General features: G+C 41.4%; 1 protein-coding gene across 1 annotated transcript in view; it reads left to right on the forward strand.

Annotated features, from left to right (window-relative positions):
• The first annotated feature begins 2,814 nt into the window (after window positions 1-2,814).
• LOC138760396 (neuroblast differentiation-associated protein AHNAK) overlaps window positions 2,815-19,430 on the forward strand; it is a 65,676-nt gene continuing 49,060 nt past the window's right edge. Inside the window, exon 1 of the mRNA XM_069930955.1 lies at window positions 2,815-2,903. The gene's annotated coding sequence lies outside the window, so the exon portion shown is untranslated. The remainder of the gene's footprint in view (window positions 2,904-19,430) is intronic.

Consider the following 19,430-nt stretch of genomic DNA (forward strand, 5'->3'; position numbering starts at 1 on the left):
GTTCAATTTTAGTTAGAAATTCATCTATTTTGTCTTCTTTCCCTTTGTTTTCAGTTTGATATAGTTGTTCGTAGAATTCCCTGAAGTTTTCGTTGATCTCCGTTGGGTTATATGTAATTTGTTTGTCCTTTTTCCTTGATGCCAATACCGTTCTTTTAGTTTGTTCTGTCTTAAGCTGCCATGCTAGTATTTTGTGCGTTTTTTCTCCTAGTTCATAATATTTCAGTTTGTCTTCATTATGTTTTTCTCCACCTTATATGTTTGTAGTGTTTCTTATTTTATTTTCTTGTCTATCAATTCTCTTCTTTTAGTTGTATCTTCCTTTATTGCTAATTCTTTTTCTGTATTTGTTATTTCCCTTTCCAACTATTCTATTTCTCGATTGTAGTTCTTCTTCATCTTAGTTACATAACTTATTATCTGTCCTCTGATAAATGCTTTCATTGCATCCCATAGTATAAACTTATCTTTCACTGATTCTGTATTTATTTCAAAGTACATTTTAATTTGTCACTCAATTAATTCTCTAAAATCCTGTCTTTTAAGTCCAGCTCCTATATTCTATTCTGTGATTTATAAAGGCCAGCATACCAAAAGCCTTCTTCACCACCCTATCTACATGGGAATCCACCTTCAAGGAATGCTGAACCATTATTCCAAGATCCCTCTGTTCCTCATCATTCCTCAATATCCTCCCCTTCACTGTATAGGCCCTGTTCTGGTTATTCTTCCCAAAATGAAGCACCTCACACTTATCTACATGAAACTCCATCAGCCACCTTTCAGCCCACCTTTCCAAACAGTTCAAATCCTTCTGTAGTCCATGAAAATCCTCCTCACGATCTACATCTCCCCCTATTTTTGTATCGTCCGCATATTTACTCACCCAATTTACCACTCCATCATCCAAATTATTAATATAAATGACGAACAACAAAGGACCCAACACTGATCCCTGAGGCACACCGTTCATCACCAGCTTCCATCCTGACAGATAGTTGTCCACCATGACTCTGTGGCGCCTATTTTCCAGCCACCGTTGAACCCATCTTACTATCTCTATATTAATCCCTAGAGATTCAACCTTCTTCACTAACCTTCCATGCAGAGCCTTATCAAAAGCCTTACTAAAATCCAAATAGACCACATCAACTGTTCTACCTTCATCAACCTTTCTGGTCACCTCTTCAAAACGTTTAACAAGATTCGTCAAATACAACACTCCCCTCACAAACCCATGTTGGCTGTCCCTGATCAATCGCTGCCTATCCAGATATTTGTACATATTATCCCTAAGAATTCCTTCCATTAGTTTCCCCACCACCGATGTCAAACTTACTGGCCTATAGTTGCTTGGCCTACACCTTGCGCCCTTTTTAAACAGCGGAACCACGTTTGCAACCCGCCAATCCCGTGGCACCACACCCTCCTCCAGGTACCATTGAAAAATCACTGTCAGAGCCTCCGCTACTGAAACTAATTTAAATTAGCAATTTAAAAATGACATACTGAATAAATATTACTATATACATGTATTTCTTAATATTTATATACATTTTTGTAACAAAATACACATGTAAGAGTAAAAACAAGTATTTCATATTTTTTCATGTCTTGCAGTTCTCGAACATCTGAACTTTATTGTACATGGCTCTGACGTTAAGCAAGTTTGGCCACCCTTGATTTAGCCTGCTCAGGGAACCAGCCCACATGATCCATCATGTCTGTGCCTTGTAGGATCTGGAAGCCATTCTGTATAGGTCACTGCCTGATGGACGTGGTCCAAGGTGTGGGACTGAAAACCTATCCATGAAGGTTATGCTGTGCAGCAATGCCCAGTTGACTGGGACACTTCAAGCAATAGGGCCAGGCCTATCCTTCACATTGCCAGGGATGGGTAGAACCTCAGAGAGTGACCTAGTGCCCATGTACTTTGTTTCCAAGCATAGCCTGATTCAGCCAAACACACAATGGCTATTGGGAGGAGGGCGATGTCGGGTATGTTTCTGCCATCATTGTCAAGGACATGCATTGAGACCCATCAGACCTGATCCAATTTGGATGAACTGGAGGATGGCTCAGGTGACTGTAAGGGGAGCAGGGAATGGGGCCTACACCAAGTACTGCAGCACTGAGAGCACCTCGCACCTGATGACCATGTTCTCATCAGTTATTGAGAGGGACTGCCTCTCCCTCAGCCCCAGTTTTTTGTTTGGTCCTGCCTCCACTCCATTCAATTTTGTCAGGTGCATCTGTCTCTCCACACCAGCATCTTCAAGTAATCAAACAGATGATGAAGGGGATCGTGCTCTTCTTGCGGTTGACTCCAGCCTGGCCAACTCAGAATGGCTGCAAACAAAATTCCAAATATTGATCGGGGAAAATGCCCCCTTCTGATTTCCTTCTCCTTCTGTTGAGACTGGAACCTTCAGACCTCTAGGGCTCATTTACCCTTATCAGGAGGGAGGCGAGAAGGAGCTGTGTATTTAAATATAATAAATGCTTAAGGCCAGAAATTTCCAGATCAGGTGCTTTGTGAAGTAAACTCTCTGGCAATGTTATTCCAGACCTCGTGAAGCTTTCCTAAAGTGAACTGAATGTTTCTCTGAAAAGAAGAACGGTGCTGGCTGAGTGAGAATAGACCAATTTACTGTTGTGTTTTCAGAAGTTGCCTACGTTACGTTAAATTGCTCAGTGATGAAATCAGTGCACGTATATCTGTGTGTGTCCAGGCCCCTCCTCGAGAGGATTTTAAAACACGCCTACCCACTATACTTTCTGGTAAACCTGTCTGATGACTTTCCGAAGCCGGTACAGAAAGCAGGTAAAGAGCACCACTGCTCCAGTGCACCTGCAGCTTGGGGAGAAACAACAGTGGAGAACCGGGGCTAGGATTGCAGCAGGTAAGAGATTAATTATTGTACCTCATGAAATCTTGCACTTCTGGTTCCTTCAGTAACTACTAAATACACATTTTATTTAAAACATTTTTTTGTACTTCTGCAGAAAAATAGTTTTTATACAGTATTTGGAGAGTTTTAGTTGTGGATTGAGTTGGTACCAAACTGGTTAAATACCTTGTCATCTGGTGGGCTACCCATACACAGATGAGGTCGACCTATTTAACTCTGTGCCAAAGCACAGGCAGAGGTTTTACTTGTGCAATTTTCTGAAATTAGTTACTTGTTAATCTGTTCAGACAAAAAGAAAATGACCTCGTAAGTCAAGGCTCTGTGACCAGAATTTTAAACTGCAAAACCAAAACGACTAAGGAAATAGTTTAAAGTTCGGAAAGTTTTATCATCTTCCACTCATTGGCGGGATTTGCATCACATTTGTAAACAGCTGTCGACAAGTGGCCGAGAGTGGCAGCATTACTTAATACAGCATTACTTTATTTTCTTTTTAATTTATTTTCTCTCAAGTCTCCCAGTTTGGACCCTTGGCGATATGATCATGTGCCCTCTGGGCATCTACCTGTTGGAGATACAGAAATTGTAAACAATCTCACTTTTTTCTATTTTAAGAGAATTCAGTTTATAATTTTGACAGAAAATTGGTAACTTTGGAATTAATGACACTTTATGTCAGACCCTGACCCACTCATACCCTCCATTCCAAGCCCAGAACCCATGCATTGCTGGGGTGTGGTCACCTACAAATATTACACGTGAAGAGTATCTTCCTTCACTTTCAGAAGACATTTTTTTGGTCACTGGCTGCTAATAGTTGAGGCAAATGTGACACCCCAAGTGCTGAATACAAGGAATATCGTGTCCACATATAGACCCAGGGTTGAAGTTGGATTGTTACATACCAAGTTTGCTTGCCAATGCCTTGTAAATCTGCACCAAAGGGCCGATTTCAGTATTTACATCTACTATTCTAAGCAATTATCAAATTGGCAAAGAAAAAAAAATCCATCAACAGTTTGTCAACTGATGGTTATCTCAAAGGGAAAAATACTGAGAGTGATAGTTCCAGGTTCCATTGGAAATCCAGAATCTATGGCAAGCCTAAAAAGAAATAAAAATCAATTTAAAACTGGAGATCCAAGTGCAGGTGTTTTAAAACAGTCTTTGAAAGTTTGTGGGGTAATCTGGTATTTACACAAATGAAGATGGATGGATTGGAAAAAAAAACAAGTTATAAAAAGGACTTGAACTAAATGCAACTTTCAAGATTCCTTTATTGTCATACAATAAACAGGTGTAATATTAGACAGAATTGGCTTTAGTCTGCCATAAAAGATTTACCATCGGTAGAAATTCCTCTTACAGTAAGAGAAAGAGAAGCAAAAGAGAGTCCGTCCCCCCAGAGTGTCAGCTTTAGGCAGTCCTTGTACCTCTTCTTCTTTGTGGCTGACAAGTCCGATGCGGGACAGGCAGACACAGTTGCAGCGGTTGCAGGGGAAAATTGGTTGGTTGGGGTTGGGTGTTGGGTTTTTCCTCCTTTGTCTTTTGTCAGTGAGGTGGGCTCTGCGGTCTTCTTCAAAGGAGGTTGCTGCCCGCCGAACTGTGAGGCGCCAGGATGTACAGTTTGAGGCGATATCAGCCCACTGGCGGTGGTCAATGTGGCAGGCACCAAGAGATTTCTTTAGGCAGTCCTTGTACCTCTTCTTCTTTGGTGCACCTCTGTCACAGGATCTGAGGCTTCAATAGCTCAGTGGTTAGCGCACTGGCTTTGTAAACCAGGGCTATGAATTTGTCCCTCACTGGGGCCTCATTTCTGTGAGGGGTGCTGGACAAGTGGCAACTCTCTGTTTTCCTCACAGACTTAGAAACAGAAGTACCTTCACAGAAATTGCTTGAGACAAAAATTGAGAACAAAGAACATTTATTATACAACAATGCAAAGTTGGGTGCTTTCCCCTTACCCTGGGAATACACACATACACTGGAGCTCGCCCAACTTTTATACATTTGATTTCAGTATAGGAATACCCTCCCCCTTACATTCTTCTGCCTCCTGGATGGGTTTGGCATTCCTGTCTGCCTACGTGCTGTTTCTGAGAACTTGGAGGACCAGGGGGTATCCTGTCGGTGTCCCATCATGTCATTGTCCTTATTGTCCTTATTCACAAACCTGCCTTTGTTCTAATTCACAACCTCTTCATATGCAGAACTTTATGCAGAACTTGCTAATTCTATCTAGGGCTAGAAGACCCTTATCTTATTCAGACTAACTTTACTTCCTACATTCTAATATCTATTCTTATCCTATTCATACTGGCTTTATTCATTACACATATATCTATACTAGTTTCCTCATCTTCATATTTTTATATCAGTTTTTACTCATCTCTCACAATCCTCACTTTTCTTTTAGATCAGTGTTACTCATCTCTCACACAGTCAAAAGTTACATTCTAAATATGTGACAATAGGCCTTTTCAGGTGGCCTGTAAAGCTGCATAATCTCCCCCCTTGCAGCTAAAGACATATAGGCCCTTTCAGGAGGCCTGATCGCCTCCTTGAAAAGCCGTATAATCTCTCCCCTGTAGTTGAAGATATATTCACTTGAATGTGGCAGAAGTGCCTCCAAGGCGCCAACGCCAACCCTCCACCAGAATGTGTGCAGTGGCTGCCTGGGGGGCAGGCTTATGACTCCATCAGCCCACGACCCAACTCCCCACTGCCTGACAGTCCCCTGCCCTTCTGTCTGACAGCTCCCCACCCCGCTACCTGACACTGGGGAGGGAAGGTCAGCGGGGGCCGTCAGGGCAGGGGTGGCCATCAGGACAGGGGAGGACTGCGGGGGCCAGTAAGGCAGAAATAGCCAGTGGGGGACATCAGGGCAGAGGTGGCCGGCAGGGGACGTTGGGACAGGGGCTGTCGGGGCAAGGACAGGGGCGGCCGGCGGGGGTTATCGGGGCAGGGGCAGCTGGCGCGGGATGTCGGGACAGGGGTGGCTGATGGGGGATGTTGGGGGTCGGCCGGTGCTGGCAGTGACAGCCCAGCTGGCTGCCCCTGCACCAGGGCCACACGCAGCTGGAACTGTTGTGGGAAACACAGAGTGGTTCCACCTGCATGGGGGATGATGGGTAGGGAAGATGGCCATTGTTATGCCTCATATTTATGACGGGTGACGCTGTGGCACCAGTCGCCCCGCCTCCATCAGATCCGGAGGTATGGAAATCAATAGGCCCTTTCAGGTGGACCAGGCAACGCTGCAGCAGCTTTTTAGGGGGTGCCACCTGAAAAGTGAGTTAGCAGTTTTAAAATCCACTCCTGTCACTGGCCTCAAGGCGGAGGGTACCATCATGAGGCGAATGTACAAGCTCCTTACTGACTGTGCTGGATTCAAACCTGGGTTTCTGACATTGTAATAGCGCTAACTATGCCCAACTTGATTTAGGTGTTTAAAATCACCCAGGAATGGGATTCATTAAGGCTATTTTTTTTTTTTTTTTTTACTTGCTGAAGCTTCACAGGTATTTCACAAAATAAACTATATTAAATTAAGTTACAAAGGCATAATAAAACTAAAATGGTGTTACAAGTGGTGCTGTTCTTTTCTTGTTCTTACAGTAGTTTCTTAGTAAGGGGAGGGTCAGGAGCACGACAAGAAAGAAACTATCCGGAACATAGAAGAGCTGCACTTCGGGTTTCTGACCTTCTTCCACAAGGTAGCAGTGAGAAGAGATCATGACAAGGGTGATGAGGACCCTTTATGATGTCAGCTGTCTTTTTTTTAAATTTTTTGTTTTTCACACAATAAACCATACTGACCAAAATACATGGACATTTTTCTCTTGAATATATACAGTGTCATTTTCTCCCCTTTTTCCACCCTCCCATCCCTCCCTCCCTCTCCCTCCCTTCTCATTTATTCAAAGTTCAATCTATAAGATACATTAAATCCGTTAAACAATGTCGTCACTTCTTTTTTTTTTAAATTTTTTTATTTTTCACACCATAAATCACATTAGCCATGATATACACTATTTCTTTTTCACACATATACAGTGACTTTTTCTCCCCCCCCCTTTCCTCCCAAACCACCCCCCCACCCCCCCCTCTCATCCATTTTAGGTATACAATCTAGGTTGCATTAAGCCAGTCAGACAATGTTGTCATTCAACAAAATTACACCAGAAATTCTACTGAGTCCATTCTTTTCTTTCCTTCTCCTTCCATCAACTTAGGTACTGTTTGTCCCCGGTAGGTTTTCGCTATTGTATTTAATGTAAGGCTCCTATACTTGTTCGAATATTTCAATCTTATTTCTTAACCAATATGTTATTTTTTTTAATGGAATACATTTATTCATTTAAATTTGGTAGTTTCTTCCTTTTAATTTGGTTATGTATTCCATTAATATTTAAAGACATATAGTTCAGCGTAGCCCTTTTATATTTTGTTTATCTTCTCTTTCTGTTTTTCCATCATTACCTTTCCTCCTTTTCCATTTCTGTTTTCTTATTTTCAACTCTTTATAAGACAACATTCCTACAACATCTAACATTTTCCTTATTCTCCTATTTCTATCTTATTTATCCCCAATCTCCCCTTCCCCTCCTGAGTTGTCCTTTATCCCTTGTCGGACAACCACATCTCCCCTCTCCATTTGGATTTGCGAATCCACTCGCAAGCGTCAACTGATTTTGCAGTGACCGCTATTCCCCCCCACCCCGCCTCCCCCAGAAAAGATTTCACTTTTCATATGTCACAAAGGTCACTCTTTTAATTCCCTCCTTATTCTCTCTATTCCATTATCTTCCCTTATTAATTCTTGTCTATACTATCTATATTTTCCTCTAAGTACAGATACATTCATGTATGCTCATTGTCTCTATTCACTCTTATACCTCTTTACCCGCATACATATCAATCGTGATCATTTTTACTCTCATTACCCGTCTTCATCCCTCAGTCTATTTTTGTCTTTACCCACATACATATCAATCGTGATCATTTTAACTCTCATTACCCGTCTTCCTCCCTCAGTCTATTTTTGTAATTGTTCTGCAAATTTTCGTGCTTCTTCTGGATCCGAGAATAGTCTGTTTTGTTGTCCTGGAATAAATATTTTCAATACCGCTGGATGCTTTAGTATAAATTTATACCCTTTCTTCCATAAAATCGCCTTTGCTGTATTGAACTCTTTTCTCTTCTTTAGGAGTTCAAAACTTATATCTGGGTAAATGAAGATTTTTTGCCCTTTATACTCCAGTGGTTTGTTGCCCTCTCTTACTTTTTCCATTGTCTTCTCCAGTACCTTTTCTCTTGTAGTATATCTTAGGAATTTTACTACAATAGATCTTGGTTTTTGTTGTGGTTGTGGTTTAGAGGCCAATACTCTATGTGCCCTTTCTATTTCCATTTCATGCTGTAGTTCTGGACATCCTAGGGTCTTAGGGATCCACTCTTTTATAAACTCCCTCATATTCTTGCCTTCTTCATCTTCCTTAAGGCCCACTATCTTTATGTTATTTCTTCTGTTATGGTTTTCCATTGTATCTATTTTTTGAGCTAGTAGTTCTTGTGTCTCTTTAGTTATTTTATTAGATTTCTCCAATTTCTTTTTTAAGTCTTCTACCTCCATTTCTGCTGCTACTGCCCGCTCTTCCATCTTGTCCATTTTTTTTCCCATTTCTGTTAAGGTCATCTCTATTTTATTCATTTTCTCTTCTGTGTTGTTTATTCTTTTTCTTAAATCCTTAAATTCCTGTGTTTGCCATTCTTTAAATGACTCCATGTATCCTTTAATAAGAGCAAGTATATCCTTTACCTTGCCTATCTTTTCTTCTTCTATTTCACCATACTCTTCCTCTTCTTCTTCCTCTGGGTTGGCCATCTGTTGTTTCTTTGGTGCCCTTTCCTCCTCTTCTTTCTTGTTTCTATTGTCTTCTGTGGTCTCTTCTTGCTGCAGGTGTTCTGCAGCTGTCGTTGCCGGCTGTGGAGATCAACTCCCCAGCTGGTCCCCCCTCCCGTCGGTGTGTTTTTTTTCATGCGCATCGCGCATGCGCGACTCCTCGCGCATGCGCGGTTGCGCACTTTTACTCGGCTCAGCGAGCCATTTTTGTAGTCCATTATTTACCGACCTGAGGGAGCGGGTTTCTCTCTCCGCAGCGGGCCTCTTCGGACAGGTAAGGCCTTCACCTTTTTCCTCCTTTGTCTTCTCTTCCTCTCTTCTTGCCGTTGCTTTCGATTTTTCTTTTTTTGTCGCCATCTTCTTTCCACCTTCATACTCACTTTTCTGTAACTTTTATTTCTGTGCCTTTGTGTTTTCTCTTGTTTTTCCCAACTTTTCTGGAGAGGGCTGGAGTTCACCGTCCGGCCACTACTCCATCACGTGACTCCCCCCTTTTAAGGCTATTTCTGATGTTTGAAGGGAACAAAATGATGAGGGTGAGAGCATAACATAATTGACAGAATCTATCAAGACCTTGAGCTATCACACAGCACTGGCAGCAGGGCTACAAGAGTGGAGTGGAAATGTGGACTTTCAGCACTCTTCCCAAAGGGTTTACTGCCCATCCATCCCATTTAATGGCCCCAGGCAGGTTTAAATTGCTTGTATATTGCAGATGGTGGCAACTTTTATATCAAAAATCTATGGGGCCCTGCACCCAACATGATGGTGCCCACATTTGACAGCTTAGACTTCAAGAATGCATACTCCGGGGAGCAGCAAACTAGCACAGAGCAGCAGAAAACTCCCTACTAAGTATAGGTCTGAGAGAGAACTCTACAGGGCAATAACTACAGCAGCGAACCAGCACAAAGCTTGGCGGCCAAAGACTTTCTACTAGATGGCAGACCTCTGGTAACCAAGCATTAGGACCAGGATTCATGAGGGTGCTGACGGGAAGCTGGGCTCCCAGAGAGTCTCGGCACTGAGAAGTTTCTAATGGCTTTGGGGATTCAGAACCAGTGACCAAGGAGAGGTGACTTGGATGCCTTGAGATCGGATTCACCATTGTGTAGCTGTGGAGGTTATGGGAGCACAGGAGGCAGTGCCGTCAGAAGAGGCAGTGGAATCCACAGGCACTCGATGTCCCTGCAGGGACTCCTTTTTGCTTCTGTTGTTTTTTGTCCAGAGTGACACTCGACAGGCAACAACTCTGTGTGCCTTTACATGGCAAAGTAACGACAAAGATTTCTGTGTACATGACAGTAAATGATCATCTTTTATAATTCTTATGCATTGCACATTTTGTGTCGCTGGGAAGTTGCAGCAAGTAAGGCTTTCATTGCTTCTGTAAATGACGACAAACCCCATTCATTTATTAAGGGGTGCAATATAATGAATGGCTGAGGAATACTATTAGAAAGGACATTCATTTAACGTCTCATCCAAAATATAGCATCTCTGATGTTGTAGCAGGTGAGTATAGATGTTGGAGCTCAAGCCTTTGGTTCTTTAGATCGCTGGAGGAAAAAGTCTAATTGAAATAGAATAGGGCATATGAACATTAATTTGGCTTTTCTTTGAATGTATATTACAAATAGTTGTTTATTAAGAAACTATGGTATGTATGTCAGTTGGCTGAACAAAGAAAGATGATATAAAAGTATAGGGTTAAAGCATTGAGAGAGTCTCTGTATTATCCCTGGTGTCCGACACCTATGCCAAATATGCAAATTTTCTGGTTGCCTGAGGTACAGTCTAACAGTGCCAAACTAATACACCTGCATTAATAATATACAGTTTAAAAGACAAAAGATGGTGCAAAATGTAAAATAATTTGAAAAAACAATCCTTTACTAGATAAGGCTCACTTCTCAGATAATTCCCGTAAGTTTTGGCTGCTGGTGCCATAACAGTAATGTGCCAACCCTGCCACCATCATAATTAATGCCCTCACCCTTCCCCAGGCTTATGGATAAAGCCTTACTAATATACTTAATACTAATAAGGATAAACACTGTTGCTAGGCAGGGTAGGGAGACACTTTGGGAGAGTCACCCTCGCAACGAACAGCATCGGCTGGCCCTTCATCCTGGGCACCACCATTTGATTCAAACACAACTTTATTGAAACTTTACTCAAACAGCTGCTGTGGGTGGGGCACATTGTTTGCTCCCATCTTCACCAAGGGGTTGCGTTGTTGCTATGGAGAACATTGACAATTTTAAACTTTTATTTGCATTTTTAGTTATTCTTATTTATTTTCATTTTTGTTTATTAGTTTATTTCCTCGATTTTTTTTTCTCTCAGTTGGTTGGGTTGCCAGTTGCTTGAATTCCAGATACCGGAGATTTTACTGTGGACTTATTTCTTCATTGCACACTTTGAATTTTTGTTTTTTAAGTCATGATTGATACTGTGTGTCAATGGAGGAATTTAAGGAAGGAAACTGGAAAGATAATTGTTCTGGCTAATATAGTCATTTGGTGGTGGTGAGTCAATTAAATAATGTTTCTTTCTCCCCACCCCCTGTCCACACCTTAACTTGGAATGATTTCACAATAGATGCACCCAGTATTTGCAGCTGGTGTAATAATAGTCCAATGAACAAAATTGAGACTGAACTAGTGAAGGTGCTATAACTGATTTGCAAACTTGTGACCTTTAGTAACATGTTGGACCCTGGGGATTCTTCCCTTAATTACTTGCTTTTGGTTTGAGTGAAGAAAGCGAACGTCATCTCATTTTACGTACTGCTATCAAATCTTCTTTAGCTTTCTCTTCTCCAATAGGAATAGCCCTGGCCTCTCTCTTCAATTTTTAAAATTCACTCCTTAATCCCAGGAACCATTCTTGTAAATCTTTTCTGGACCCACTGCATTGCTTTTAATTCATTCTCCGAATGCACCAACTGAAATAAGCACAAAAGTCCAGGCCAGTATTTTATTAAGAAACACATAAATGCCAGAGGAACTTAGCAGGTCTTGCAGTGTCCATAGGAGGTAAAGGTAAGTGACCATGTTTTGGGCCTGAGCCCTTCTTCAAGGTGTGAATTGGATATGGTAGGATTGTATTCATTTGAGTTCAGAAGAATGAGAGGAGATCTTATAGAAACATATAGGATTATGAAGGGTATGGATAGGATATATGTAGGAAGGTTTTATGAGATGGCCGGGGAAACTAAAACGAGAGGAGACAGTCTCAAGATTCGGAGGAGTAGATTTAGGACAGAGATGAGGAAAAATAGTTTTTCCCAGAGAGTAGTGAATGTTTGGAATTCTCTAACCAGGGAAGTGGTTGAGGCTGCCTCATTAAACATATTTAAAATTCGGTTAGATAAATTTTTACATGATAGAGGAATTAGGGGATATGGGGAGAAGGCAGGTAGGTGGAGTTAGGTCATAAATTAGATCAGCCATGATCGTATTGAATGGCGGAGCAGGCTCGATTGGCCATTTTTGGCCTACTCCTGTTCCTACTTCCTATGGTTCTATGTACCTATGAATAAAAATCAGACAGGCACCAGAATTAAAAGGCTGGAGAGAAGGAAAGAAAAGGCGGGGGGTGGGGGGGGGGGGGGGGGGGGAGGCGGGGGAGTACAGTCCAACAGACAAAAAGTTTAAATTGGATATGGAGAGGAAGACAGGAGAGAGGAAAGGTGAGAATTGATTGGAGAGGGGCGGGGTGTTTAGGTCTGTGAATGCAGAGCTGGTGAAAAGACAGATGGAAAAGGAAAGAGCAAGAGAGACAAAGCTAGAGGAAGGGGGCTGTGGGGTATGTCACCTTTCCTCTCTCCTGGCCTCCTCTCCATATCCATTTAACAGTTTTTGTCTGTTGGTCTGTACTCCTCCCCACCACCGCCCTTTCCTTCCTTCTCCCCAGGCTTTTAATTCAGGTGCTGGTACCTGCCTGCTTTTTACTCACACCTTGAAGAAGGACTCAGGCACGGAACATTGATTATATATCTTTATCCTCCTATTGGTCTCTGTGAGTCCTGCTGTGTTCCTCCAGCATTTCTGTGGTTCTACTACAATCACAGGGTTTGCAGAGTTTTGTGTTTCAATCAGTAATTTGTTGAGTTTCAGCCCGTCTTACCTGTTTTTAAACACTGTGCATCTAATAATAAAAAGCCGTAATTGTGCATACTTATCAACTTCTTTCCCAATCTGGCCGGCCACCATATTTTCTGTGCACATGCCCCCATGGCCCTTGGCTCCAGCTCCCCTTTTATGACTAATCCTCTTTTCTATGTTGCCTCTGAGCAAAGGGCATCCCTTTGGATGTCTCCACGTTAAACGTCATCATCAACCATATTCTGTATGTGGCTGAATCTGACTGCTTTATTATTATAATTCTTGCAAAACTGTGAAACTCTATAGCATTCATCAATTTAGAAAATTATTACAATTTAAGGTAGTGCACAGGGCCCACTCTTCCAAAGTCCAATTGACAAAATTCTATTCTAATCTTACTTCTAAATGTGAGAACTGCAAATGTATTACTGACAAAGGTACACTGTATCATATTGGTCTGGTTATGTCCTCTACAATTTTTCGGGAAGGTGTATTTCGTACCTTGTCTTTAGTTCTTAATATTACTTTGACTCCATATCCTTTTCTTGCTCTCTTTGGAATAAGTGGGCCAATGGATCCGATATCAACTGCATCACAGTCTCATGTAGTTGTCCTCACCTCCCTTATCGCTAGAAGGGCCAGTTTAATGAGAAGGAAAGATTCTGTCCCTCCCACTCACATCTCAATGGTTGCCTGCTATGATGTCTGTCTTTGGAAAAAATTAAATGTCCCACTACTGAAATTAATCTTAACTTTGTTTCTTCATGGGGTTCTTTACTTAATTACTTTCAAAATTTGTCAGATTAGTTAACTTTGGGTTGTTGACCCCATTGAGTACCTTTTTATTATATAGTAGCGGACTGCTCATGTTTACCCAGTAGCCTCTGAAGAGAGAGGGTTGATAATTAGTAGAGTGCATTTTAGGGCTTTTTTCTTTACTTCTTCTCAACACCATTTTTATTACTGTATGTGATTTATTAATACTTTATTGTCATGTACCTAAGCAACATTTACTTGACAAAACCAATAAAAATATTGAAAAGAGAGTAATTAAATTTTTTATTCATGACCTGACTAGGTCGCTAACATAATGATCCTAATACTAATCTCTCTGGAAATTTCATTATTCCTCTTCCTTCAGTCTTTAAAAAAAATAACCATGCACAATTCTTCCAATCTAAAGACCTCAATTTTTGTGTAATATCCTCAATAAATAAATGATTTAAATATAAATTAATTACATTGTCCATCTTGATTGCCTAATCCTCAAAATAAACTAACAAATCTGTCAAACATAATTTCCTTTCACAGATCAATATTGACTTTGCCCAACCTTACAATGACTCACTAGGTGCCTATTCCTCCTGTAAAATATTCCAGCCTTTAATCTAGAACTGAAATCTGGCTCTTTTGGTGGCAATCTTTAGTTCAAATCCCTTTTCTCAGACCTAAACGTAAAGATCTGGATGGCATTTTAATGAATTATAAAATGAGTGGAGCTATGTTGTCATTTCTTTTGGATGAGACATTAAAGTGAGGTGCTGTTTACTTTGTCATGTGAATGTAAGAGATCCCAGAACACAATTTTGGAAAATGGAGGAATTCACCCTTATGCTTGGGCCAGTGTTAACCCCCTCATTTGAAAGCTCATTTGGTAATCATCACACTGTTGTTTACAGAAACCACAATCAAATTAGTGACTCCATTAGTTCCCAAGTCCTTTAGGGATATTCTAAATGGCAATAACAGGGCATGTGATAAATTTGAATCAACATCATTAAAGAACCACTATAACCCTAGGCATGAAGGAAGAACCAAAATGCACCTCCAGGTCCCTAATGATCCTCTACTGTCAGTATCCGAGGATGATGTGCGGGCTGCCTTCAGGAGAGTGAATCCAAGGAAAGCATCTGGTCTGGATGGAGTATCCTGCCGAGTACTGAAAACATGTGCTGATCAACTTGCCAATGTATTCATGGATATGTTCAATATCTCACTCCAGCAGGCCATGGTACCCATCAGTTTCAAACAAGCCTCAATTGTACTGATGCCCAAGAAGAATGTGGTAACCTGCCTTAATGACTACTGACCAATGGTACTCTCATCTACAGTGATGAAGTGTTTTGAGAGGCTAGTGTTGAAGCGTATCTGCTCTTGTCTGAGCAGCGACGTGGATCTGTTCTAATTTGCCTACCTCAGCAAAAGGTCAATAGCAGATGCTATCTCACTGACTCTACACAAAGCCTTGGAATAGTTGGACAGCAAAGACGCATATGCCAGGATGCTCTTTATCAACATTCAACACTATAATCCCCTCAAAATTGACCAGCAAACTCCAAGACAAGCCTCAATTGGACCTTGGATTTACTCACTTCAAGACCCAAGTCAGTGAGGATTGGTAAAAACATCTCCTCCCCATTCTCCATCAGTACTGGAGCATCACAGGACTGCATATGTAGCCCCCTGCTCTGCTCGCTTTACATCTATGACTGTGTGACTCGGGATGACAACAACACCATCTATAAATTTCCCAACGATACCATTGTAGTGGGTTGTATAAAAAGGGGCAATAAGTCAGCGTACAGGAGGGAGATTGAAAACTTGGCTGGATGGTTACTAACAGCAATCTTACACTCAATATCACCTGAGTGTGGACTTCAGAAAGGGAAAACCATAGATGTATGATCCAGTGATAATTGGCAAATCGGAAGAAAACAAGCAAATTTAAATTCCTGGGAATCCCTATCTCAGAGGATCTTTCCTGGACCCAACAATCTAATTTCATTGTGAAGAAACCATGTCAGCACCTATATTTCCTCATGAATTTGAAGAGGTTTGGTATTAAAAACCTTGGCAAACCTCTACAAATGTGTAGTGGACACAGTGCAGTACATCACAGGCAAAACTCTCCCCACCACCAAGAAACTCTATATGGAACGCTGGCGTCAAGGAGCAGCACCAATGATCAAGGATCGATACTTCCCAGGACATGCTCTATTCTTGAATCTGCCATCAGGGAAGAGGTACAGGAGCCACAAGATTCACACCACCAGGTCCAGGAACAGTTACTACCTCTCCACCATTAGTCTCCTCAACAACAAACTCAATCAGAGACTCATTTAAGGTCACTTACTTTGCACATTATTTATTACGGATTTTTTCTGTATTGCACAGTCAGTTTGTTTACATTTCTCTTTTCTTGTACACTTATCTTTTTTGAGTACAGTTTTCTGCTCTATTGATTAGTGGAAATTCTGCCTGGCCTACAGGAAAACAAATCTCAGGGTTGTAAGTGATGTCATGTATGTATCCTGACAATAAATCTGAACTTTATCTTTGACTATGACAGCTTCTTTTACCTGGTACCTTTGGACAGAAGACCAGCACCTCCGGATTCAAGAGCAGTATTTTTTCCCAAAAGCTCTTGAAACCCCCCACCCCAGTTACAATAATTAGGGACTGCACTGACTCCACAGAACAACAGTCTCCACTACTACAGTCATTGTATTTGGACTAGGATAACCATAAATATTTATTATCTAACTTTTTTTGTATCTTTTGTGTCTTTTTAATTAAATTAAATATACCATTGTAGTTGTTTTTGTGGTTGCAACTTACCAACCTCTGGGGATTGTTTGAGTATCTGGAAAATTCAGCCCTGATCAAAAGGATCAGTTTAGCTACTTCTTTTAAAAAGCTTATGAAAAAATTCCAGTTCAGACGATCTGTGCATTTCAATCTCACTTGATATATGCAGAATATTCTGTACAAACACTAACTTCCGAGAGGTCCTTATTCTGAGTATATTCTTGGTTCTCCAGGATTCTGGAGAGGGGGAAGCGTGTGTGTTAGGAAGACTACCCACTGATCTTGTGCAAAGAGTAGTTTGGGTTATTGGGAGCCAATCATCTCAGCATCAGGATATCATTGCCAGGAATTATCAGTGTTGTGTCCTGAGAACTTCTGCACCATGGATACATGACCTGCAGCCTCACTCATCCACATTGTCCAAGCTTGTACCGCATGCCTGTGTTCGGCCAATATCCTTGCCTTTTCCCTATTTTTATCCCTGTTTAAATGCCAACAGTTGTCCCTGCTTCTACCATTTCCTCTGGTGGGTCATTCCATGTACCCACCACCCTCTGTACGAAGAAGGTGTCTGTCGGGCTCCATTTAAACCTCACTGGTAGCATCTTGAATCTATGCCCCTTCGTTTTCAATTCATCTGCTCTGGTAGGGGAAGAGGGAAGGTGATGAATATTTTACCTTATCTACATCACTCATGAAATTGTCACTAGTTCCCTTTGTAGCCTCTGGTGCACCAGGAGAAAAATTACAGCATATCCAGCCTCTGCTTTATAATTCAAGCCCAACAATCCTGGCAACATTCTTTCAGACTGTTTTCTGCATCATTTCCAGCTTAATAATATACTTCATATAGCAGGGTGACTAAAATAGCACACAATACTCTAAGTGCGGCCTTGCCAACATCAGCTACAGCCGTGACGTGATGTCCCTGCTCCTCTACTCGCTGCCTTTAACCAATAAAGACAATCTTTCCAATATCCTTCCTCATCCTACATATTATCCTCCAAATTGAAATTGCTAATAGCTTCTTTCATGTAAAGGATAGATGGCTGTTCATTCTATTAGATTCTAGTTTGGTTAACAATGTTTAGAAATATGTGTGAACTTCAATTAAAAAAAACCACCTTTGCACTCTTGTGTTGAATGCAAACAGACAAAATAATTTGTTGCATCTTTTCAAACTTGTCTAGCTTTGAAATTTGAAATTTGTGTAGGTAATCATTTGTAAATGTGAATAGAATATTGCTAAATGGGCTTAAATATCCAGAATTTAAGTTTGTGTAATAATCTACCATTTTAAAGTAAACCTTAGTTATGAAAACTGAGCTCAAAATTGGAGATAATGCCCTGCCTGGCTAAAAATTGAAACCAGACGGATCAATGTGATTGCTTCCGAAATTGCACAGCAAGAGAAATTAGAGATTGCCTGCTGAGAGCCCAATGATACCCAGATCCTGATAAATAAATTTAAAAAAATTAGATATGTGCAATAGGATCATGGCAAAAATAGCTGCAAAGCCACATGTATCTGAGCAAGCAAGTAATGCGGTGGATGGGGGGGAAGCTTCAGTGCCAATGTTTCTCATAATCAATCAAGCAAAGCATTAAGTCGATTTTCCTGGCCAGGATCTGCCATTCAATTCCCAGCTGTGTTTACTCACCTGGGCCAACTGGAGAAGTTATCTAATTGGATCTCTGCATCTCAAGCCAGGTGGCAATCCCAAGATGGCAAATGGGGCTGCAGATGTACAGCCCTGGAGTGGATTTGAAAGGACAACAGAAGGCAAAACTGGGGTTTGCGGGTTCACCTCATGGGAAATAATTTTACAGTTCTCTGTTAAACTTTGTTAAAAAAGGATTAGTTATGGAGTTATTGCTAGAAGAATGTGATACTTCAGTAAAGTGGCTTTTGGACTGAGTTTGAGATGAGATGAGAGTTTATTGTCCTATACACAAGTACAATGTTCAGAAGCACAGAAATTCTTACTTGCTGCAGCCACACAAGGATAGAAGATACCCAAGTTTCTTGTTTACGTTAAAAGAGACTAAAGTTTAATCTTTCAATAATGAAATGATACCATAATAATCTTCTTTGATAACATCATTTGAAGCGATATTGCCTGTCTCCTGTCTCTATATTTGGATGGTTCTTTAGCAAAGAAGAGAGAATTAATAAAGCGATCTAAAATAAAGAAGGCTTTGGCTAGATAAATATTTGAGTTTCCATAGGCTTAAGTGTTGACAACCAAATGTCATACATAGGTGATTGGGAAAGAACTGAAGAGAAAGTGGACAGAGGAAGGGGCAAAGATTTAGAATGCATTGTCAAATTCAATTGTGCATAATGCCAGATGCCATGGCATCTGACACCAAACATTTTCTTTCGCTTGGCTTCGCGGACGAAGATTTATGGAGGGGGTAAAAAGTCCACGTCAGCTGCAGGCTCGTTTGTGGCTGACAAGTCCGATGTGGGACAGGCAGACATGGTTGCAGCGGCTGCAGGGGAAAATTGGTTGGTTGGGGTTGGGTGCTGGGTTTTTCCTCCTTTGCCTTTTGTCAGTGAGGTGGGCTCTGCGGTCTTCTTCAAAGGAGGTTGCTGCCTGCCAAACTGTGAGGCGCCAAGATGCACGGTTTGAGGCGTTATCAGCCCACTGGCGGTGGTCAATGTGGCAGGCACCAAGAGATTTCTTTAGGCAGTCCTTGTACCTTTTCTTTGGTGCACCTCTGTCACGGTGGCCAGTGGAGAGCTCGCCATATAACACCATCTTGGGAAGGCGATGGTCCTCCATTCTGGAGACGTGACCCATCCAGCACAGCTGGATCTTCAGCAGCGTGGACTCGATGCTGTCGACCTCTGCCATCTCGAGTACTTCGACGTTAGGGATGAAAGCGCTCCAATGGATGTTGAGGATG

This window comes from Narcine bancroftii, chromosome 4, assembly GCF_036971445.1.
Source record: "Narcine bancroftii isolate sNarBan1 chromosome 4, sNarBan1.hap1, whole genome shotgun sequence".
Taxonomy (NCBI): Eukaryota; Metazoa; Chordata; class Chondrichthyes; order Torpediniformes; family Narcinidae; genus Narcine; species Narcine bancroftii.